This window comes from Leopardus geoffroyi, chromosome A2, assembly GCF_018350155.1.
Source record: "Leopardus geoffroyi isolate Oge1 chromosome A2, O.geoffroyi_Oge1_pat1.0, whole genome shotgun sequence".
Taxonomy (NCBI): Eukaryota; Metazoa; Chordata; class Mammalia; order Carnivora; family Felidae; genus Leopardus; species Leopardus geoffroyi.
The window spans coordinates 1,743,984-1,769,000 of NC_059331.1; the positions used below are offsets into that span (position 1 = coordinate 1,743,984).

General features: G+C 55.4%; 1 protein-coding gene across 1 annotated transcript in view; it reads right to left on the reverse strand.

Annotated features, from left to right (window-relative positions):
• GNG7 (G protein subunit gamma 7) overlaps nt 1–25,017 on the reverse strand; it is a 119,921-nt gene that overhangs the window by 84,845 nt on the left and 10,059 nt on the right. Inside the window, exon 2 of the mRNA XM_045491371.1 lies at nt 6,205–6,262. The gene's annotated coding sequence lies outside the window, so the exon portion shown is untranslated. The remainder of the gene's footprint in view (nt 1–6,204; nt 6,263–25,017) is intronic.

The following is a 25,017-nucleotide window of genomic DNA, read 5'->3' on the forward strand; positions in this document are numbered from 1 at the left end:
GAGAGCACGGTGATGCAGTCTGTGGCAATCGAGGCAAGCGCCCCGCCCCCCACCCCACGCCTGCATCTCCCGCACCTGCTCAGGCCTCCGCCACCGGGCTGACGTTGGTCCCGGAGTCCCTCTTGCTGCCTCCTGCTGCTGAGCACATCTCCAGGCCATCCCTTCCCCTCTGTCCTGCGTACCCCGACCCTGCCCTGGGGGCTTCCACAGACAGATGTGAGCAGTGAGCCCAGCGGGGCCCAGGCACACGGACGTTTGCTGACCGAATGATTGGGAGGGAAGGAAAATAAGGAACCGACAACCCACTGGCTCCAAAGGAATCAGGCCGAAAATGGGCCCTGGGAAGATGCGGGACCCCCGTGCCCACCCCAGGGGAGGCCCTCGGCGGCTTCCACCCGGCTCCCGGCTCCCCCGCCCCCACCTTCCTGTCCCACGTGACTGTCGCCCTGTGTGTTTTGAGTCAAGAGGCTGCGGTTTGATGAGTAGCGAGTGGGGCGTGTGCACACCATGCCCTGCCCCGAGGGAGGCCGACTGTGCCAGCGGTTGCCCAGCAACGCACACGTGCCCGCGACGCGTGGCCTCCGCTCCTGAGTTGCCACTGGGCTGCTCCACTCCAGCAGCCTCACGGACGGGTCCCCTGCCCCGGTGATCTCCCACGTGGGACTCCCTGGGTCTGCGTTGCCAAATCAGTAAAATCCGACGGAAACTTGTGGTGTGCCTTGGCCCGCAGGGTCAGGAAGACGGCTTGGGGGGGACCCATGCAGTGACGCACGTGGACAGTGGGGCAGGACCCTGACTCCCTGTGGGGGCCGAGAATCCTGCACAGCCGGGACCTCTCGCCTGGCCACGGCGGACACTGGGGCAGGTCACTGTCTGGGGGTGTCCTGGGCGCTGTGGCGGCGGAGCAGTATCCCTGGGCCCCCCGCTCGATGCCAGGAGCTTCCCGGTCATGACGGCCACAGACCTCCCAGGACGTGGGCCCCTGGGAGAGCCCCAGGGAGAGCCTGGGTTAGAGGGTCAAGCTCACGTCGGAGCCACCGCTGCTGCCTTGGGAAGGGCCCACGTCCTGTCTACCGGATCGGAGCTGCGGGCTACAGGATGAGGGTCTCAGGCGCCACGGGCTGCGGCAGGGCCCCCTGGGCCCGCTTCACACGGCACCGCCTGACTATGCATGCGCCGTGTACGTTTCTGCTGGAAAGGCAGCGGCAGCCCGTGACCTTTCATGAGCAGAACGCTTTAAGATTTCGACTGTGGGTCTTGGCAGTTTGTGCAGGAGGACAGCTCGTCCGCAGAAAGAACTGATAATAACGTGCATTTCCACGAGCCTGGGAAGGACTTGAGGTGGGGAACCAGCCAGGGGTGGCGGGGGCGGCGGGCTCTGACTGGAGGGCTGGGGCTGCGGTCTGATCCGCTCGAGGGCCACTCCAGAGATAAAAGGCTCCGACGGTGCTCTCGGCAGGAATGTTCACCCGCTCCCGGGAGAACAAGCGGCAGTCAGGAAAACACACTCAGTCGTTTGAAGGTCACGGAGTGCTTTTGTGCTCTACGCAGCGAGCAAGAAGGCCGGAGAACGCCGGTCCTTGTCCGGGCGCTCTCCCCCTCCCTCCGCGCCATGGGCATCACGGCCGGCCACTCTGTCGGGGCTGAGCAGAGACCCTGGCCCCTAGTCCCTCGATGCAACACCCCTAGTATGACAACCACAGATGGCCCCAGACACAGCCCAGTGTCCCCTGGGGACAAGACGGCCCCAATGAAGAATCAGAGATTTAACCTAACACATGCAAAATATCATTTCCACTGCGGCCCATTTCAGGTGCTCAGCGGCTGCCGGTATTCGTGCCGGTGGTTCATGCCTACCTACCATCCTGGAAACTGAAGCTCAAAGACAATGTCACATCCAAAGGAAAGCTAGCACCACTGTGGCCTGGTGAGCCCAGGTGACGCCCAGGGTGAAAGTCCAGAGCCCTCAGGGCACAGGGGGCCTGAGCCGCGGTCCCTGGCAGCGGCAGCCTGAAGGAACTGAAGGAACGCTGGGTGCCTCTCCAGGAGGCCTCGGCTGCGGTCTCAGCCCCCAGAGTCCAAGGCTGTGGGAGGGCCAGCGGCTGGGAACCCGATAAAGACAGTGTGAGAGAGATCATTAAGATAGCGTCCTCATTCTGCCCCCAGGAGATCCTGGGCCACATCTAGGGACATCTGTGGTCATTACACGGGGGGGGCTCCTGGCATCGAGGGAGTGGGACCAGAGATGCTGCTCAGTCCTCACAGAGCCCCGGACGCCCCCAGAGAGTGACCCGCCTGACCTTAGCGGTGCTGGGGCGGGGGGAGCCCACAACGGGTCTCCAGTTCTTGCTAGCACGTCAGCTCTGTGGAACCAAGGGTTTTCCCCACGTGGTCACTGCCGTTTCTCCATGGCCAGGCCCAGGCACACACTCGGAAATCCCTGCTAAGGGAAGGGCTACCCTGTGCCCTGGACGTAACCACCCCAGGGACCGCACTAGAAGGTGTGACACAGGCCAGATTCCACACCTGGGAGGCCCGAGGCGGCTTCTGAGGGTTTGTGCCCTTTAGGTGAGTCCCAAAGGAAGGGACTGTACCGGGCCAGAGCCACCAGCCACTGCTCCAGATCATGGAGGGGGGAACATTCCAGAAGCCAGACTCGGTCCCTGAGGTGGGGGTTGCAGCAGCCAGGCTGCCCACCCCCAATCCTGTGCCTTTGCTTCTGTGCTATGGCCTCTGCTCTGGCCACTGGGCCGTGCCCGGGTCGAGTGGGTTTCGGGGTGCAGGTGTGCCGGTACCCTGAACCGCCAAGGTCACAGGCCAGTGCCTCCTTCTCCGTCCTTAACCCGGTGAAAGGGGCCAGCTGGGGCCTGGGTCCACGGAGGCTCTGGATCTGTAAGGGGAATGGGGGTGGGGAGACAGAGTGACCCTGGAACTCTCGGTGCTGGAATGTCCTGGAGAACAGGGACAGGGTAGTCACAGAGCTCCAACAAGGGTGGGGGAGAGCTGGAAATACCGCACCTGCGCCCACAGAGGCTCGAGGCCCAGGGGGGGCAGACCCCGTGGACCTTCTCTGCCCCCTTGTGGTCGCCAGCGGGAACTGCAGCATCCTGTGGGGCGGGCAGAGGGGGGACCCCTGAGCCCCAAGCCCCCGGAGCAAACACCCCAAACTCCCGTTCGTCCTTGAGCTCTGACATCTGTTGGAGGGCTGGTTCTGCCGTCAAGACAGGTGGCGGGGCCCCTGCTCGGCGACCCCCCGGCTGCTCAGGTGGTAAACCCTGGCCAGGGTCTCGCGTGGCTGTGCACCTGCAGGTGAGCAGAGTGTGTTCAACGAGTGAGTACCAAATTAGCACGGAACCAGGGAAAGCCCGGCAGCCCCCTGCAGGGGTGCCTCCGTTGTGACAGAGAGCTCCCCGCGGGACCTGCCCACGGAGCACCTGCTCACCGCACCACTCCACGCCCCTCTGCACGCTGCCCCGCGTCCCCCTGGGGCAGGGGGCAGGCTCACCAGTCCGTCTGCTTCAGAGATTTAAGCATAAAAGATGCAATCCGCACAAAGTGCAGGTTAATTGCTCTTTGTCATCTTGAAATTTGGGGGCACGCCAAAGACAACACATTCCCTACGAGGACGCCCACGGCGAGTAGAGGGAACAGCGCGCTCAGAAAAACATTCGCGGCCTACGTGACGGACACCAGACGGCATCCAAACGGAGAAAGACAGGAAGTTCCGACACACGTGTCAGAAGAGTTCAAACACGTCGATGAGACAGAGGCCCCGCCGGGAAGGTCAATAAAGAGCACAGCCAGGCCGTGCACAGAACACACAGCTCAGGGGAGAAACTGAAGCCCGAATGACCCGGACTCGGCAGCCCTGAGGCGGCCTGGCTGCTCCCCGGGGACGGTGCGTTCCTGGAGGGCACTGGGGCTGTTGGACAGGCGACGAGGACTCCCCCCCTCTCTCTCTCCCTCTCTCTCTCTCACGCACGGCAAGCACCCATGTGAGCATTTACCCCAAACGACAACCAGCCAAGGGTGTATTAAGTTTGCACAGAGACAGTCATCCCGGAATATGAAAGAAAGAAAGAGAGAAAGAGAAAAGAAAAACAGGAAAACACCCCCCCCCCAACCCACCCAGAGACCAATTAAATCAGTTATAAAATTATTTTAAAAGAAATGTGGTACAGGGGCGCCTGGGCGGCTCAGTCAGCTAAGCGTCCGACTCTTGGTTCCGTCCCAGGTCACGATCTCACGGTTCGTGGGTTTGAGCCCCGCGTCGGGCTCTGCGCTGACAGTGTGGAACCTGCTTGGGATTCTCTGTCTCCCTCTCTCTCTGCCCCTCCCCACTCCCACTGTCTCTGTATCTCTCAAATAAATAAATAAGTTTTCAAAGAAAAAAAAGAAACGTGTTACAATTCGCCTAGAATATGGGATGCTAAGCCAGCGTCCGGAAAGATGACGGAAACATAGGTTTACCGTCGAGGAAAGACGCCCCTCAAGCAGAACCAGCACGTTACAGAGTAAATCCTTTGGCTCTAAAATCACGCGTGTGGATGTAACTCCTGGAGATCCGGGCAGAACGCGCCCCAAGACATCAGCACGGCCGGCGCTGGGCGGGGCCCTTAGGAAACTCTGCGGCCCCTTTGTGTGCGTTTACACTTGTTTTTTTTTCTTTAATTTTTTTTTTCAACGTTTATTTATTTTTGGGACAGAGAGAGACAGAGCATGAAAGGGGGAGGGGCAGAGAGAGAGGGAGACACAGAATCGGAAACAGGCTCCAGGCTCCGAGCCATCAGCCCAGAGCCCGACGCGGGGCTCGAACTCACGGACCGCGAGATCGTGACCTGGCTGAAGTCGGACGCTTAACCGACTGCGCCACCCAGGCGCCCCTCTTTAATTTTTTTTTTAACGTTTATTTATTTTTGAGACAGAGAGAGACAGAGCATGAACGGGGGAGGGGCAGAGACAGAGGGAGACACAGAATCGGAAACAGGCTCCAGGCTCCGAGCCATCAGCCCAGAGCCCGACGCGGGGCTCGAACTCACGGACCGCGAGATCGTGACCTGAGCTGAAGTCGGACGCTTAACCGACTGAGCCCCGCAGGCACCTCACTTCTTTAACAGGACAGCGGTCCGCCTCCAGCTGGCCGGCTGCTCTGTGAGCCGGACTTCACACGGGAAATCTGTGTGGGTCCCACCGGGCGCCCACACGTCACGCCCACCCCAGGGCTCCCGTTTCGGCTCTTGGTCTCTGTCCTCAGGGACAGCCTCTCTCCTGAGCTGAGCCCATGACCACCACGAGCTTACCGAGGGGCACCTCACAGGCCAGAAAGCCTGGAAACATGGTTGGAGGAGTCGGCAGCGAGGGTGCCAGGGCGTGAAATCACCCCCCACGCAGTCTTCCTGGCACACATCCACAGAGTCCCCGTTCCCGTCCCAGCCCCTGGCGGCCACCAAGCACCTTCCCGTCCCTGCAGACCAGCCTTTGCTAGAAACTTCCCCGAGACAGACCCACAGCACGTGCGTCTTCTGGGGCTGCCTCCTTCTGACATTTTTTCTTTTAGACTCAGGCGCAGACACACGGCTTGGGAATATCCAACATCACAGAGACATCCGATCTCCCTCAAATTTACCGATAAATCAAACACAACCCGAATCAAAATTCCCTCGGCATTTCGGTTGGAAGCCAGAGGTTGACTGTAAGTGACGATCACAGATCACACGACAGAGAAAACCGCTGGAGGGTGGCGGAGACCTCCGCGGGCAGGTGCAAGGGGAGAGACGTGGGGCTACCGCAGGCCGAGCCGCCTTGCCCAGCTCACCTTCACGCCGTCCCTCCTCCCACACGACAGAAGCCACCCAACACCCTCTGGAAATGAGACCAGATGGACAGATGGCCGAAATCAAGAGAGCAGGATCTCAGCCTTGTTTGTCTCTACGGCTATCTTGGTAAAAAGAGCGTCCCTGAGGCCACGTAGTGCCTCCCAGCCGCCAGGACGGGCGCCAGCCTTGAGATAACGTCTGTCACATCCAGTGACTCGGCTCTGGTCCTGCCAGTGGCCACCCTGCACGCCCCGCTGAAGCCCTTCGGGTGAGGCGCCCGACTCCACAGCAAGCCACCCCCTCCCCCTCAGCCCGGCCCAGAATGGCCAGCCATTCAACGTCCCCTTGAACTCTGACGGTCGAGTACGAGACACATCACGGCACTGACCTGTGCACGAGGCTCAGCTGTCCTCAGCGCCGAGGCTCGGGAACCCGATGTCCGCTCCCTGGAAGAAAAATGGAACAGTTCAGTGGAGCACCATTTGGCCAGAAACACGTGTTCGGCAGCGGGGGTGAGGAAGGGTCTGGAGCTCACGGTCAGACCGTCATGAAGGCTGCTCCGCCAGACTCAGGACCTCCCGTGCAGAAGTGGAACTTGACGTACTTTACCAGAAAGGTCTGTTAGAAATTTGCGAGGTCGTCCCTACTAAATTCTCCAAATGCTCCCAAACTAAACTGAGGAAAGGATTGGATGCTCGTGTGACCTTTCATGCCTTATCAGGACGTTCTCCTGCATGACTTGACTCTCAGAGTCCCCTAAGAGGAAAAGGTGGAGACTGAGTCAACCCCCTGCCCCAGGGCACCCAGCAGGTCACCGGGGTCTGCCTGCCGAGACGTGAGGACCAAATGCAAGGTGGGATCCAGGATGGGGTCCCGGGGCAGGACAAGGACCACAGGGGCAAACTGGTGAAATCTGAATAAAGAGTGGGGCTGGGTTCATGGACGTGCACGGTCGTCACAAATGCACTGTGGTTCTGGGAGGTACGGCCACAGGGGAGGCTGAGTGAAGGGCAGACAGGAAGTCTATCTTTTAATCAAATTTTTCTTCATTTTTATTTTAGAGAGAGAGAGAGTGGGAAAGAGGAACAGAGACAGAGAGAGAGAGAGAGAGAGAATCCCTAGCAGGCTCTATGCTCCCCACAGCTTGATCCCACCGTCCCGGGATCGTGATCTGAGCTGAAATCAAGAGCACATTCAACTGACTGACAGCCACTCAGGTGCCCCAGACAGGAACTCTGTTTGAAATTCTCCTGAAAATCTAAAATTATTTTAAAATTAAAAACTTATTTAAAAAAAAAAAAAAAAACCCAAAACTCAAAAGATGCCGGCTCCCTTTTCTCAGAGTTCAGGGCCATTGTGTTGTCAACCTGGGGCCAGGATGGAGAACCGAAGTCCCCACCATCACCTGCAGGTGGCGCTGCTGCCTCAGTAACGCCCCAGACGCCGCTGGGGAGCTGCTGGAGCGCCCCGCAGACGCCAGAGGGCGCCTCACTGCTGGGGGCGGCGGGTGGTGAGAAACCAGGGCCCGTCCAATATGCGCCCCCTACCCGCCCTGGAGAACTCCCTTCACTCACTTCAGCCTTGTAGGGGACGTCCGCACATACGATCATTCAAGTTTTTATTTCTGACTCAATTAAAGACTCACGAGAAGGTGCAAAACCGTGCCCAGGGGTCCTGGGCACCTCGCACCCAGCTCCAACCGTGCTGGCTCCCTGCACAACCAGGGGCCGTTGTCCGACCCAGGAAACTGACCCATCACTAGGCATTGTTTTCTAAGGCCTTCTTACCGAGACACGGTCCTCAGGCCACAATTCGCACACAACACACAGTTCGGGGCTTTTTACTATTTTCACACTTGTGCAACCATCGCCACAAACAATTTTAGGACTTTTTCATCACCCCTGAAGGAAGCCCCATCCCCATCAGCCATCACCCCTCCCCAGCACCCCCGGCCCCCACGAGCCCCCTCCCTGTCCCTGGATGGGCCTGTTCCGGGCGTTTCACACACGTGGACTCACACCCCGTGTGGCCTCTCGTGTCTGGTTCCCTCCCTGAGCGTCGTGTGTTCGGGGTCCGTCCGCAGGGCGGCGGGGGTGGGCGCCTCGCTGCGGTTCACGGCCAATCATGTGCCCGTGCATGGACGGACACACTGCGTGTACCCCTTCGCTGCTGATGGGCACTTGGGCGTTTCCACCTCCTGGTTGCTGCTGCTATGAATCGTGCTGCTGTGGACGTGGGGTCACGACGCCTTTTAAAGACGGTTTCTCAGCTCTGCCTTCACACGTGCCAACTGCAAATCTCCCCGTCCCTAGCCCTTCAACACCGGCCGCTGGCTGTCCTCCAGCCCTGGGACCTGAACTTGAGCACTGAGGAGAACCCCGCAGACAACCAGACCAGCTCGCCCGCGGCCCACGAGACAGGCTGTGAGTGGCACCAGCTGGCGCCTGCCCGTCCCCGTGACCTTCACCCAGGCAAAAATGCTGGGCTTTCACTTTCCCCATCAGGGGGACCCACAGGCCATCCTGAAGGACCAGCAGTGGGATGAAGAGGTGGGACGCTGGTACCCCGGGGCCTGCCGACCCCACACAGACCCGCCGGAGGCACTGCCGGGAAGCACCGTCACAGACACCAACAAAGGAAACGCTGGTGGGAAGGGCCACGTGCCGAGGGGGCTGTAAACCACTCTGGAAACAGACACCATTCGTGACTGCGGCCACTGGGGCGCCTGCGTGGGAAGGACTCTCACCTCCATTTATCCTGGGCCACAGTTCTTACAACCTGGGACCCCCATCTTGTCCACGCGCTTCCTTTTTCTTTTCTTTTCCTTTAAATTGAGATGTGATCCACCGATCATAAAAGCCACCCTTTCCGAGTGTCCGATTCAGCGGCTTTTAGGATATCTGCGAGGTTGTACGAACGCTGGGCTGATTGCAGGACGTGGTCGTTACCCCCTGAAGAGACCCCGCGCCCGCCAGCATTGCTAGGATCGTGTGTCCTGGGAGAAGGGAGACCCCGGAGTGCCTGGGCCGCGGTTTACCGCAGGCCGCGCACTCGGCATGTGCTCAGTAACCACTGGGGTTTCCCGTCCCGGTTGGTGCTACGGGAAAGCCTGCGGAGCCCAGAGGACCCAGGGGAGACCAGGCCGTCCCCACAGAGCTGCTCCCTGTGGGCCGGTTCCAGCCCGAGCCTCGCCTCTGGAACGGAACGGGCAGGAACCCCGCTGCACGCCTACGGGACGGGCCCAGGGGCTCAGGGAGCCCCTGTTGTCAGCCGCTGCTGGCAGCTGCGTTATGTATCAACGTGATAAAGGAAGACAAAACCCGCGGATCACAAACCAAAGGCGCGCTGGGTCTTCCACCATTAATTTCCCAGTGGGGTGGTTTCTATTCCCCCCGTAATGCTGGAGGGGCTCCACAGATCTGCAGCCTAGTATCTCCGCACGGTGAGCTGGGACATGGGCGGGGGGACCCTTAGCTCCCACACCTGGAGACCCCAAACTGCCCCAAACAGGGCCGTGAAACTACGTGTTAGGGGAGACGACAGGTCGACTTCTACTTGAGAGTCTGTGCCCAGCGGGACACACTAGCTCGGGAGCTGCCGCCATGTCCAAGCGCCCCGTGTCCTCCTGGGAAGCAAACCCCTTTTCGGGCAGGACCCTGTTACCGACCTCCTGGGCCGGGGGAGGGACGAGGCAAAGACTGAACCCGAATGTCAACGAGGACTTTGGTCAACGGTCACGTATTAATATTGGCCCATTGACTGCAACAAATGTGCCCCACTACGGCAAGATGGTGACAACGGGGGAAATGTGGAGGGGGCAGGGGGTATGTGGGAGCTCTATTTTCTGCATTTTTCCATCACCTAACACTACTCTAAAAAGCAGTCTATTAAGAGAAGATCTTGAAGAGACAAATTAGGAGAATTCTGAATTTAGAAAGGAGGAGGGAGGAGGGAGGAGGGAGGGGGGAGGGGGAGGGGGGAGGGGAGAGGGGAGAGGGAGCCTGTCTTAGACCAGATGATCGCAAAGTGCTCACATTCATCAGTGATTGCTTCAACGAGCTGTTATGAACCAGACCCACAGAGAAGCTGGGTCAGTCTTGGCCAAATGCATTGCCTACTTCCCCCCCCCCCCCCCCCGGAAGCCTCTGCAAGTAATGTAACAGTATGATATGGCAAGGATCAGACTCTCCTGACCGCTCAGGCCGGGAAAAACCTACACCAGAGCCATCTTCCCCGCTGCCCCCCCACCCCGCCCCCGGCCCAGGGACCACAGCAGCCCCATGAGTGGATCAGACAAGAGCCCTAATACAATCAGTCCCAAACCGCCTCCCTCAGATTACTCCCAGATCCCATTTGGCCAACGGAAAGCATATTGTGGCCGGGGATAAGCGGATTTCTGCAAGACGGCACCGAGCGGCACACTACCCCTTCGCTGTCCGTGGTCCCCGCGGGGCTCGGAGCGGCTCGCTGTGACACCGCAGCGGAGACCTGAGACTCCTGCCCTCAGCACTGACTCGCCTGACGTCTCCACCTTCACCTCTGGCAGCCGTTACCTTTTTCTAATGGTGAGCACTGAACCGCACTGGAGTTTCACTGGGGTTTTCGTTTTCTTGTCTTCCCAATGTCTATCGACCTGATAATCTGGGGAGACACAAGAGCCCAACGGGGCCCAGGAGATTCAGCAGAACAACAGGGGTGAGAAAAGGAAGCCTTTGGAATTTCGCGAATTACCACAGCGTAAATGCCAGCGCCTCCTTTCTGAAATGGAAGGAAGCCCCTGCCTGTATCTCCTTCCCTGCGAAGCAGGTCTCTCCCTCCAGCCCCAGCACCCCTGACTGTCTGTGGGGGCCATCTTGGGCGTTGTGGGGCATCAAGCGTCACCCCTCAACCGCACCCATGCGATGCCAAGGGCACCCCAGTCACGATGACCACAAACATTCCCCAGGCCACACCCCCCCCCCTCCAAGCGGGGACCCAGCACTTGGCAACAGGCAGATCTTCCCTGCCTGGGCCACAGTTCACGTCTCCGTCTCCGGGAACGGAGTGGGTGGGACCGGGGTGTTGGAGCCCCCTAGCTCCCCACACTGATGCCCACCCCCCCCCCCCCGCAGGCAGCAGGAGTGCGGGCCTCCAGGGAGGCTCCAGATAGCAATGCAGCCGCTGTCCTTCATGCACTCGTTGCCACAATCACCCCAGCCTTCCCCCGTCACCACAGCAACCATCTAAATATGTCACCCTGACTGATTCTGATTGCAAATGAAGTTGGGGGAGGAGGAGCCTGGGGGAAGGCACCAGTGGGGAGGCACGGGGGGCGGGGGGGGGGGGGGGAAAGGAGGTGAGGCGGCTGGTGGAGGGAGGGCTCTGCCAGGACTGGCCCAGATCAGGCGCCATCACACCCCTGATCAGACGGGACACGAGGGCACCGCTCGCTTGACCCCAGGGTTAAAGGTCTCCGGTTGCTGAGCACAAGAAGGCAGCTGGAGTGCCGCCGCCCTTTGATCCCAGGTCCGTGGTGCCTCTGGAGGTCCTCCAGACCCTCCTCCACTTAACCCAGACTGGGGGGGATGGGGGCGTCACCTGCTCCATACCATCTGACCAGGACCGCCGCGGTTTCTTCTGCTGTCACACGTGGTCAGGGACCTGACTCGACTGTTTTCCAAGTTATCATCACAGGGTCTCCCCCCGCCAACCTCGCACTGCAGACATTGGGCTGGGTGGTTCTCTGCAGGGCATCCTGGGTGCCGCGGTGGCTAAGCAGCGTCCCTGGCCCCCGTCCCCATCGATGCCAGGAGTCCCCCAGTCATGAGGATCACAGACATCCCCAGACACTGCCCCTTGTCCCAGGGGGCAGGGCCGCTTCCCTGTACGAGGCAGCGGTCATCAAACCCACACCGCCTGGAACTGTAGCATATGGGGGGACAGGCAACTGATTTAGGAGACGACCAATTTCCAACAGAAAAAAAAAAAAAAAAGAAAGAAAACAAAATGTGTAAAAACAGATTTCTTTTTCCACTCGAAATTAAACTACACCGAGTCCTATGGAAGGGGGGTGGTGGGGACATATATCCTTATATCTGAGAGGCAGCATTGCCAAACACTGTCTGTCCTGACTTCACGGCTTATGGACTCTTCTGTGCCTCAGTTTCTGAATCTGCAGCACAGAGATGATGGGAGCACCTACCCCGTGAGTGTTTTTCAGATTAAATAGCTGAACATACATAAGCTGCTTATATCAGCACCTGACACTGTTAATAGTATACAACTGCTTTAGGGGCGCCTGGGCGTCTCAGTCGGTTAAGCATCTGACTCTTGACTTCGGCTCAGGTCATGATCTCACGGTTCATGGGTTCGAGCCTCACATCAGGCTCCACAATGACAGCGCAGAGCCTGCTTGGGGTTCTCTCTCTCCCTCTCTCAAAATAAATAAACGTTAAAAAAAAAAGAACTTCCTTATTATATGATACGTATTGCAGAGTAAGTTACATGCCACAACTTCATTACTCAGGACTCGTGTGATCTGCTTTGTTGACAAGACCAGGGTCCAGCAAAGTGTTCCCGGGAAGGGCCAGATGGTCACTATTTTTGGCTTTGTGGGTCAGGTGGTCTCTGTCACTACTGCTCGCTCGACGTGGCTGCGGGAGACAAACAGGTGCGGTCACGTGCCAATAAAACTTTATTTACAGGGGCACCTGGGGGGCTCAGTCGGTAACGTGTGCGACTTCGGCTCAGGTCATGCTCTCACCATTCAAGAGTTCGAGCCCCATGTCAGGGCTCTGTGCTGACAGTTCAGAGACTGCTTTGGATTCTGTGTCTCCCTCACTCTCTGCCCCTCCCCCACTCACACTCCGTGTGCGTGTGTGCGTGTGTGTGTGTGTGTGTCTCAAAGATAAATAAACATTAAAAAAAAAACACCCTTCATTTACAAAAGCAGGAGGCCTGGATTCAGCCCACAGGCTGTAGTTTGTGACCCCCGGAACAGAAGTCAGTCTATTAAAACACAGCACTAGGGGCGCCTAGGTGGCTCTCTCAGTTAAGCATCCAACTCTGGCTCAGGTCATGATCCCAAGGTGAGTTCGAGCCCCGTGTTGGGCTCTGTGCTGACAGCTCAGAGCCTGGAGCCTGCTTCGGATTCTGTGTCTCCCTCTCTCTTTACCCCTACCCCCCTCACACTCTGTCTCTCTCTCTCTCTCTCTCTCTCAAAAATAAATAAACATTAAAAACAGGGTGTTTTTTTTTTTTTTTAACATGGCACTATTTTAGCCACAAATTCTCATATCCAGGCGCCACCACAGAGAGACCATGGCCATCTCATCCTGAAGCTAGACCCTGGGTCACATGGAAAAGCTCCACGCTGCCCCTGACTGTCACCCAGCAAAATTACCTCCAACCATCCTGCCACACAAAACACCCACAACCACAGAGGGGCCACTTCCGCTGCTGCCCGGAAGGTCACCTTGAAAAAAATCCATCACCCGACTTTCTAGTAAATACCTCTTCATCAGTGGGCTAGCAAACCTTGGCTGCAAAGGGTGCCCTAAACATCTAGGTCTGGTGAATGAAATCGCCACCGGTAATGCCCTTGATGACCGCCGCTCCCCTCCCCCGCCACCGCCCAGTGGGACAGGGTTTCTGCACACGGAAAGTCTGAGAAGCTGCCACAGCCCAGTGGGGCTGTGTCATGTGGGGGTCCTGGATGAAGTTCTGGGGCAGAAAAAGATAATTAGGGGGAAAGCAGAGAAGTCCAAAGCATGGAGCGCAGTTAATAATGACATAGGAATATGGGCCTATTGACTGTGACAGGTGCACTGCTCTGATGGAAGGTGTTGGCCAAAGGGGCCCCGGCTGCGGGCTGCGTGGGAACTCTGTACTGCCTTCCCACTTCCTCTGAGGATCTGAAACTATTCTAAAGTGAAAGTTTACTGAACAAGAGAAGAGAAGAGTGACGACAGGCAATTAGCCGTTGATGCTAGGGAACGCTTCAAAGTGTGACTGGGGGAGCACTGAGTCCCTGTGACAGCGTCTAATAATGACACGATTATATAAAACCTAGAAGAGAAAGACGCCAAAAACAGGATATGCTAATCGACAAGGGAAGTTTGCTTTTCTGACAGGAAGGGGGGAGGAGGGGAGAAGGTGGCTGAGCGGGGCCCCGGGTCCTGCTGGAGCAAGGCTCTGAGACGTCTCCGGCAGACCCGGGCGACAGGGCACATTCACTCAGGGGGCCGTGGCGTCCAGCAGCACTCGAGCAAGGCCTGCCGAGTCTGCAGCCAGTGCCCGGGCCTGGAGGAGGGCAAAGGTTTTATGGATGGGGAATTCTGGAAAATAAGAGGGAAGCTGTGGGCCAAAGAAAGAAAGAAAGACAACTAACAACTAATATGGCATCCTGGTCTTTGCACGTGACCCTGTTAGATACTTCCGCCTACACCGGGGTCTCTCCCCTCCAGCCCCACACACATTCAGAACCACTTCATTCTCTGGGGGCGTCCCAGGCACTGGGGGGGGGGGGAAGGGGCTGAGAAGCATCCCTGGCCCCACCCCCTCCATGGCAGGAGCAACCCCAGTCATGACAACCACATGACCCGGGGCCAAATCACCCCAGATGAGAACTACTGTCCTATGACGCCTAACAATCTAGTTACAACCCCTAAAAATAATTATCCTTGCTCTACAGATGGGGAAACGGAGGCTCAGAGAGGAGATGAAACCAGCCTGAGGTCACCGAGCTAGAGAAGAAGGGGACAGTCATGCGTGTCGAACACCACTTCTAACAAGGAGAGGCCTCTGAACTGGGAAGGAGGCAGCGCTGACCTATCAGAGACCCGAGACCAAATCTGGCCCACCACTTGCTTTGTAAATAAAGTTTTATTCAAACACGGCCATGCCCCTTCACGTATACACCATCCAAGGCACAGCTGCACCTCCAAAGGCAGAACCCGGCAACTGCAGCCTCTGGCCTGGAAAGCTGAAAACACTCACCCTTTGGCCCTTTACAGAAAGTCTGTCGACGCCTCACAGGGAGACCCTCCACCACCACTCCAAGGCCCCGCAGTCCAAGTGCCCAGGGAATGTGCTGTTGAAGAGATGCAGACAACACAGGCAGCCTCCCCGGAGGGGAAGCACGTCTGGCCTGGTTCTGCCTGGTTCTGGCCAAGGAGGCCCGCCCTGTGTTCTCCTCCCTCCCCACCCGCCTTCCAGGGAGCGCGTGTCATTGTGGGTGTGCGGGGACTGTCAGGTGAGTGGCAGCTGGCAGCACGCCAGCCCGTGTGCCTTGGAGGCCCTGGTGTGTGGGCTGTGCTGTCACCTCGACCCTGCTCTCGCGTGGGATGGAGCGGAGGCTTCTGCTCCGAGCTGTGGTGTTTGCCTGACTCCGTGGGTCAGCCCTGCAGCCTCGAGAGGGTAAAACGTGCTGAGTGAGGACGAGCCCAGCTCATCTTCCGGGGGCTCCAGCTGCCTCGGCACAGCTCTGGGCCCCGGTGCTGGGACCCACAGAATGTTCTGGAATCTGAAGGTCACCTCGCTCCGTGGTTTCTGCCCCCAGCACTGGGGGCGGGTCATGCTCTGGGGGAGGGGGTGTCCTGGACACTCTGGGGGCTGAGCAGTACCCCTGGATCCACCCACCCGAAGCCGGGACCACTCCAGTCGTGACAGCGAAAAATGTCCCCAGATTTTGGCCGGTGGCAAATATGGAAACTGCTCGCTCCATAAAAGGAGTTGCTGGGTGTTCATGCTGGACTCGACTCCACCAGAGGCTGAACCAGGGGAGCTCAGGGGCTCCACGAAACCAAAACTCCAGCGCAGAGCCCCTGACATCTTGAGACATTCTGCGCCCGACAAGTTCCAAACACGCGATCTGGTCGGTCCTTGTTTTCTGTAGCTTGGATACTTCCGGATCTGGTCCTCACCAACTCTACACACTTCTCGGGGCGGCCGTAACAAGTGACCGCAGACCAGGCGGCTTAAAACCACAGGGACTTGTCTCCCAGCGCTGGAGGCCAGAAGTCCACGACCCAGGAGTGGCCAACGATGACGACTCCGGAGTGGGAGGCTCAAGGCCACCCCTCCTTCTGCCCCAGATGCCAGTGGCTCTGAGCCCCACATGGCCGGAGTGGCCAGCCGTGTCCTTCAGATGAACCACAATATGTGCCCAGGTAACCTTCACTCCCCTACATTCCAACATGCTTTTCTGACTCACGGCCACCTCCTGGGGGACTGTGTTTGGGAACGAGCGGTGCACGAGGACATTCCTCCACGAGGGTGCAAGGCCACAGTGGCGGGGGCGGGGGGAGTTTACCACGTTCTAGTGGCCCATCCTGGGGTCACAAGAGGGAGGTGGGCCCCAGGGCAGGCAGGTGGTGACAATGGGGGTCCTGGCTCGCTGGACGGGGGCACCTCTTCCAGCCCAGCTCTGTCACCGCACGGGAAGTGGCCTGATGTCATCAGCTCTCCCAAGTATCCTGAGGAGCTGGGAGGTCTTTTATTATAAAATCTCCAGATTTTTCAATGTTGGGAATAATTCAAAGTTTAAAACCACTGGGTTTGGTTCAGTCAGAGATCAAGGTCAACACCAAGAACGGTAAGCCCTGTGGACAGCATGTGTCCCTCTGTGTGTCCTTACCCCAAAACCACAACCCTCGTCTGACTGGGAGAAAACACCAGACAAACCCAGATGGGGGGTGTTCTGTAAGACTCCTGCCCTGTCCTCTGCACGACTGTCCAGGCATAAAAGACAAGGAAAGTCAGAGAAACCGTCTCAGCCCAGAGAAGCCTTAAGGAGACGTGACAACTAATGCTATGTGGGGTCCTGGGGCAGAAAAGAGACGTTTTCTGGGAAATGGGAAATAATAAGGAAATCCAAACGAAGTATGGACTTGAGCTGATCATAACGTATTGATACTGGATCAATAATTGTGACAAATGCACCACGCTAACGTAAGATGCCAATACCAGGGCGTGGGCCACGTGGGAACTCTCTGCACTGTCTTTGCAACTTTTCTGCAAATTCAAAACCACGCCAGGTAACTTTATTTTAAAGACTGGTTTGCAAACTGCAAACCAGGCGCGTTGCTGTAACATACCACAGGATGTTCACGACGGCCTTATATTTTGCTGTGGAAGGCCCAATTTGTCTTCCAGACTCAGTGGGCTTGTTCTCAAAAGTGACCATCAGAGAAATATAAATATATAGCCATGAACATGTTTTTAGAAATTAAAAAGCTGCTGGGATGGCCAAGCTCCCAGGCATGTGGACAGGGTTTAATCTATGAACCAGCAGACCCAGGACCCAGGTAGGAGAGCAATGACACAAATAGAAGGTGGTGGAGCCCCTTGGGGGGCGCGAGCCCAGCCCTCAATGGTGCAGAGGGGCACAGAGGTCCCTGGCCTCCCAGCAGCCTCTCAGCCAAGGAGGGCCTCGAAACCACATCAGTGGACACCACTCCCAAGTGGTATCAGTGACCACAGCTGCTGTCTGAGCTGGGGCTCTGAGGATCTTGATGACTTCACCCTCATGTCAATATGGCTACAAGATCAGGAACCACTCCCTTTCTGTCTCAGTTAAGGAAAAAAGCTGTGTTTGTTTGTTTGCTTGTTTTTAAGCTACACAAAACCTAAAACACTGCCCAAAGCCAGTAAAAGGAATGGAAGAGTTCAGACTGAGGTTTAACTCCGAAGCTCACAAAGGGAGAGATGCCTTACGACCTGGTGGATCTCCCCTGGAGACACTCAATGTCTGGAGATGTTGGAGGTACTCCTGGCATGGAAGGGGTGTGGCCAGGGATGCTGCTCAATCCCTACAGTACCCAGGACGGCCCATAAACGATGACCCAGCCCCAATGTCCATAGTGCCAAAGACGTGAGCCCTTGATGGACAGGGAAGGAGTAATAGTTTATCATACACCCAGACCTATATGTGCTAACACTGTAGGAGATCCAAGACATTGGTAAGTACCAAGAACTACAGACAAGTACATCAACTAGCACAAGCCATCTGAGTTACAACATTTTCTTGAAAAGATACATTTGTACACGTACTTGTATATGCAAAGGAAAAAAAATTCTAGAAGAAAACACCACCAGAACTATTAACAGTTACAATGGTGAGGAGGACTGAGGGGTGGGAGATTTATTCATTGTTTTATGTCCTTATATATAATTTCAAATTTTATTTACCATGAGCATAATTGATAGTTCAAAAATTAATTCTACTAACTGGGGATATGATTATATTAATTACCTAGCCCAAAATGCCAACAGTGCCTCGACTGAAAAACCCAGATGCATGGCAAATATAATTTAAAGAAATGACCACCGAAGAAGTGATGTGTTAAAGATTACCTCCCCAGGGAAAGGAGGCAGAGAAATGGGAAACATGAGAAAGACTCATGATTAAGAGGGAAAAACAAAGGCAACCATCAATGCAGACCAATATGTAAGACAGAATGAGTCAGTCACAGCTGGGGATAAGAGATGGCATCCAAGATATGAAATCAAACAAAGTAGCAGCTATGGACTACCCCACAGGAAACACGAGGATCAATTTCAATTCAAGTGCACAGCCCAACCCATGCTTTAAAGACTGTTCCATGGAGATGGATTCTATGTGGACCTGAGCTCTAGGAATCTGCTTCCCAGAAGGCAGCGGTACAGTCACATGCAGTCAATGAACAGGCTATCCCACACAAAGAAGGAACCTAGTGCCCCCCACAAAAAGCAGACACCGTACAGAACACCTCCACACATAATTTACTGGGTGTTGGCCACAAGCTTTCTAGAAAAGCAAACTTGAAGATTTTAGCTCTGAGCTTTTGGCCTCAAAAATAGCTTCTAAATTATAAAGGGAAAAATCTAGGTATTTTTCCCTCTGCCACTTTTATTTAACATTCTATCATTGGCATTTTCTAAGTATTCTTTGAAAACAATTTTCTAATGGCTGCCCATATATTTACAATGAGTTAATAATATACCATAAGTGATGTACCAATTTCCTTACTATTGAGTATGTAGACTGTTCCCAATTTCTGCTTTATAAATAATGCTAAAGTGAACATCTTTATGCCTGTCTCTAATTACTTTCTTAGTATACGTTCTTAGAGATGGCATTACGGGATTAGAGAGCATTAAATATTTTTAAGATTTTTAAAAATACACTACTAAGTTATTGTTGAAACAGATTACTCCATTTTATACTATCTTTCTGTCCACACCCTCATCAACACTTGTATCATTGTTTATTACTCCTCACCTACTTTAAAGGTGAAAAATAGACTCTTCTCGGGTGTTGTTTTTTGTTTTTTGTTTTTGCAATAAACTTTTTACTTTGGAATATTTTTAGATATGCTGGAGAGTTGTAAGATAATACAGACAGTTCCTATATATCACTCACCTAGCTTCTCTTAAAAGTTGACAACTCACATATTCAGGGTGCATTTGTCACAACCAAGACATCAACATTGCTACGTTACTATTAACCAAACCCCACAGTTTATTCAGATTTCACTGGTTTTTCCACTAATGGCCCTCTTCTGTTCTAGGATGCCATCTAGGATGCCACAGTGCATTTATCACACTTTCTATCTGTTGTCCCTAATCCTTAGAACCACCTTATAAACTAAGGCTTAACATCTCCATTGTGCTGATAAGATAAGGCTTTGGAGAGGTTAAGTGACTTGCCCAAGTTACACAGCTGGTGAACAGCCGGTCCAGATGCAAGCCACACGTGAAAGACTCCGGATCTAGAAACACCATGAGCATGCCTCCCTCTCTCTTATCCCGTCCTCACCTCCTCCGAGCATGCAAAGCCTGGCCTCTAATTCCCCACTAACAAACCAGGTGATCCAAGCAAGGTGATACAAGTTGGGTAATCAACCTACATGACAGAATTAAGTCATTTATTCTCCCCTTCCACTAGCCACTCTGGGAAACTATTTCAAAGCAATATGCCATCTCATGACATCTCTGGATGCATCCTCAGAAATCACCTTTGGAAGGAGAAAAGACTCTTATACCTGAGAAATACAGTCCTAGGACTTGGCAATGAATCTCCCATTCGACCAAAATTGACCCCTTCCTGTTGGACCACTGACCTTACTCACCACTGAGTGACCTCTGGCTGGGTGGGAGGCACTCTGACATGGTTCCCTAGTGATCCCCAACTCCTGGTACTCATGCCTTGTGTCCGGACCTGCCCCTGAGTGTGGGCAGGACCTGTGCTTGTTCCTAACCTCTAGAATATGGCACAGGTGATGGGATGTCACTTCCACGATTATCCGACGTGACAAAGTAACTTCCATCTTGCTAGCAGACCGCCCCCTTTGCTGCTGTGATAAAGCAGGTTGCCTACCAACCAGCAGCCAAAAAACTGAGCGTGGCCTCCAGGCAACAGCCAAGAAGAACTCAACCATGCCAGCAGCCGCGTGAGCGGGCTTGGAGGTACAGTCTTCTTTCCCAGTTAAGTCTACAGCCCGGGCTGGCAATTTGATTGCAGCCTGAGAAACGCTGAGCAGAAGACCTAGCTACGCTGCACCCAGATCCCTGCCCCCACCCCCCAGAAACTGGGAGACAATAAACGTGTGGTTTCCAGCCACTAAGTTTGTAGTGATTTGTTATGCAGCATCAGCAGACAAATACAAGCTGTCTCTACCCGCAAAAGATGAAAACCCGAGATTTATTTGAAACCTACAAACCTGTATAGCTGAAGTATACAAGGGCAGCACAGCCCGCTCTTGAAGGCACTCACAACTGCTTGGAATTGACGGCTCGAGGTGCACATTCTCCCAAGGTGACTGAGAATGTGGAGGACACCTGCTTTGATGGGAGATCTGGGGGTGGTGAAGAAAACACAGATTTCCCTAGCGGACGCTCACAATTCAGATTCCTGCGCTCAACAGCATCTACTCCGTCAGGCGGTTTTTCTGCACTACGGAGTTCGAAAGCTGTTCTGTTGTATATCATCAAAAAGAAAAACTGATTCAGGAAATAACACTATACATTATATATATATCTCGTACTACTTTTCTTAAAACAGAACTGCTGTAACGCCTCCCCCTCTGGCTGAGACTAGAATAGATAAAAATCCAGATTTTTACACACTTGGGATTGGTAATGTTTTAACACATGGGAAATGCTATGGGGTTGCAAACTGCTTTATATTCTTCAAACATATTTGCAACCGTGCCAACCAGCCTAACAGTTGGATGTGTTCGTAAATGAACCAAAACACATCACGTTCTTGGGGACAGACGCACAGTGGAGACTAAAGTGTCTCTCTGCCCCCAGAGGGGCCTAATTAACCCCCCGAACCATCACAGAAAGTGGGGGTGTGGCTTCCGTGAGACACCCGGGTTCGGGGAACATGAAGGGACAGTGCTATGGCCAAGTTCGGTGTTATCCAATGAAAACTTGCAACTGAAAAGACCAGGAAATGCAGGCCAGCAAGGAGGAGGGGGTGTTGCTCAGAGGTAAAAGCAGGGAACATCATTTACCAAACTAGGCTGCTTTGAGACCAGAAAGATCAGGTTGCATGGCCCCTCTCATGAGGACAGCTCTGAAGGACAGCCATGACCTAAATCGGTTCATGTGTGGGTCTCGATGCGTAAAGAACTGCCAGGAAAGCAGTTCCCCAGGGTCCTACAGGGCACAAAAGACAAACACGAAAACCGTGTTATTCCTTGCACATGGTTCTCAATGGGAGAAGTGGGACAATTCTGCCCCCGGGGGACGTGAGGCAATGTCTGGGGACATCTGTGGTTGTCACGGTGGGGGAGCTCCTGGCATCGAAGGGGTGGGGCCAGGGATGGCTGCTGTGCCCCCACAGAGAGTGACCTGCCCCGATGTCAGGAGGGCGGGGCTGGGGGTGGGCGGTGGGGGACCCCGCCGGGTCTGGCCCTCAGATCTAAAGGGATTCCTTCATCTTTATTACAGAGCCAAATCTGTGTCATCACCACAGAGGGGAAAACGGCCACTTAATTACATTTCCATGTGGGCCACCGAGAGTTTCCTTAGGGAGGCTGGCCGGGAGCATCACCTGGAGACCGGACTCCACGGTGCATCTCCAGAGCCGTCTAAGCCCAGCTGTCTAAGCCCCAAGTGTCACTCCATCAACTGGATGTCCCAGAGCAGCCTCAAATCTCAAACACGTCTTCTCTGGGTTTGATCCCTTTACAAAGAGGGGCGATCCTGCCACCGTGTCGGCAGGGGCGGGCCTAATCCCACCCTTGGTTGGGTCCATGCCTGTGGTGGTGGCTGGGGAGTGGCGACGGCGGCACAGACAGAAGGCTATGTTAGCACACAGCAGAACAACAGCCCAAACAGAACAGCGATCACTACAGGCGGGTCACCGGCTCGCACACCATCCCATAACTTAGAACGAACATGGGTGATGATTCCTGTTCCTTTTTGCCCACAAGGAGACAGAAACAGGGAAGGTCTAATCACACAGGGAGAAAGTCATCCAGGGTGAGCAGGAATTCCAACCCGCAGCCTCACCATGCCACAACGCCCTCCACATTCCAGAAGGTTCCAGAAAGTTCCATAATTCCCAACATCTCACCTCCTACCTACTTTATTCCCTGGGTCCCTCTTCCTCAAAGAGGGACAGAATTTTCAGCAGTGCCACATCTCACTCACTGATTTCTCCCAGAGACCCAGGAGCACCTTTCTGCCCTCCTGTGGCCGGTCAGGGCCGGGCCTGGCGAGACCTAAGTCAAGGGTGTGACTGCTTAGCAGACCCAGACGCAGAGGAATTCACGCCCTTGTGGTGGACTCACAAGGACATTACTTAAAATGAGAACATGCCTGTGATCACAGCCCTACAGGGCTTGACCTAAGGCAGGGGAGGGGAGGGCTCTCCGAGGAAAACAGGGCTGTTCCCCCAAGGCCCGTTAAGGACGTCAATGGTCACATGCTCCAAAATATGACCACTTAGACTAAGAGATATTTTGTAGGGAGGGGCAGTTGGTAAAATACGATAATATAAAATTTACGATTGTAACCCAGGTGTATGTTCCAAAGGCATCTAGTATATTTACACAGTTGTGCCATCATCACCTCTATCTAGTTCCGGAACATTCCATTTCCCCAAAAATAAACCCCGTCCCTCTTAGCAGTGGGATGAGCCTGTTCTGGACGTTTCACACACGCGGACTCACACCCCGTGTGGCCTCTCGTGTCTGGTTCCCTCCCTGAGCGTCGTGTGTCCAGGGTCTGCCCGCGGGGCGGCGGGTGCGGGTGCCTCACTTCTGCTCGCGGCCGAGGGACACGCGCGTGCGCGGTGGACACGTTCATCTGTGGATGTAGACACGTTGTGTATCCATTCATCCATGGATGGGCATTAAGTTGCTTCCACTTTTTAGCTGTTGTGAACCTCACTACTGTGAACATGTGTGTGCAGGTTTTAGTGTGGACGTATGCTCTAGTTTCTTCAGGATGGATACCCAGGAGTGGAATCATTTGGTCAGATGGAAACTCCATGGGTCACTTTTTTTTTTTTTTTTTTTTTTTGAGAGAGAGAGAGAGAGAAAGAGAGAGAGAGACAGGGAGAGAGGAGTCAGGGGTTCAATACGAGCAGGGGAGAGGGGCAGAGGGAGAGAGAATCTTAAGCAGGCGCCACACCCAGTGTAGAGCCCAATGTGGGGCTTGAACTCACGACCCTGAGATCAAGACCTGAGTTTGTCGCTCAACCGACTGAGCCACCCAGGTGCCCTGACACCAAAATGTTTTAATACTAGGAAACAGGTGCCCCAGAGCCGGCTTCACATACACAATTCCATGGCTAGAAGGAAGTGTGGCTGGTCCAACCCTGAGACATACAAATCCCGGGCAAAAGGCAGTCGATACAATCAGAAACATTCTCAAGGAAGAGCTACAAAGTGAGGGAGCCCGGGGGCTGGGGTCCTTCCTGGCTAAGCTCTCATTCTGAACCTCAGTTGACTCATCTGAAGATTGGCCCTCAGAAGGGCATCTCAGGGAGTTGGGTAGAAGCCACCACACACGGTTTTAAACGGGAGACAAGGGTGGCCAGGAAGTCACCTTGACCGGGAGCAGGAGGAGGGGGACGGAGAGGGCGAGACAGACAAACCAAGGAAAACTAAAGCTCAGTCTAAAGAAAACTGGGCCAGGCCCCCTGGCGACTGCAGACAGAGTGGCCGGGAGTCCGGCAGGCCCAGAGCGCTGGTGGTGGGAGAACAGCGGACGCAGGGGCGGGTGGAGAGCAGGGCCAGGTGAAGACGTGGCCCCGGGAGGGGCGGGCTGGCAGGGAGCGGGCGGAGGACCCAGTGCAGAGGGCACTCCAGGCCAGGGAGACGGGAGCGAGACCCCAGGGGCGGGAGGGAGAAAAATCAACTGTGCTGAGAAAGCCGCCTGGGGCAGGCTGCCGCAGGGTCCGGCCACGGACCCGGATGGAGCCCACGAGCAAGCGAGCGAAGGAAAGAACGAACAAACGGGATCGGCCAGAGCAGAGGCACTCGAATCCTCCCAGAGCCCCCAGGGCTGAGCTGCGAAAGAAGCGGCAAATGGGCAAAAGTCCCGCCAGGCACAGAAGCACGAAGTCAATAAGTTTAATAACAGGGGATGGGCCCCACGAGGCCACCCCCTGGCCATCCACCCTGGACTGAAAGCATCTGTCCACACAAACGTCTGCACACACACGTTCACAGCATCACAAGTCACAACAGCAAAGAGCGAAAGCAGCCCACGTGCCCATAGTGGTAAGGACGGAATGTTATTCGGCCATAAAATATAAACGTGGTCCGACCCCAAGCACGAAACGCTCAGGGAGGGAATCGGACGCGAGAAGTCACATGGTGTGTGTGATCCCACGCATGTGAAACGTCCAGAACAGGCTGGGATGGGAAGGGGGCTCGTGGGGGCTGGGGGTGGGGGAGGAGAGGGGAGTCAGTGCTTTATGGGGACAGAGTCTCAGTCTGGGGAGACGGAAAGTTCTGGAGGTGGACGGCGGGGGTGGCTGTGCTTGACGTCGCTGAGCCGTGTGCTTGGAAGTGGTCCCCATGGCGAGCCGGATGTTACGGGTGCCCAAACCGAAGCGGGCCCAGGGAACGGGGTGGGACGCCGGTGCCGCACGGAGCAGAGATGGACACGTAAACGGGGACGATGTGTGATGTGTGACGGATGCTCCCATCCATGGTGACAGCCACAGCTGACAGGTCCCCTCCCCCCGGAGGCAGGGCGCATGGCAGGGGATGGCCGT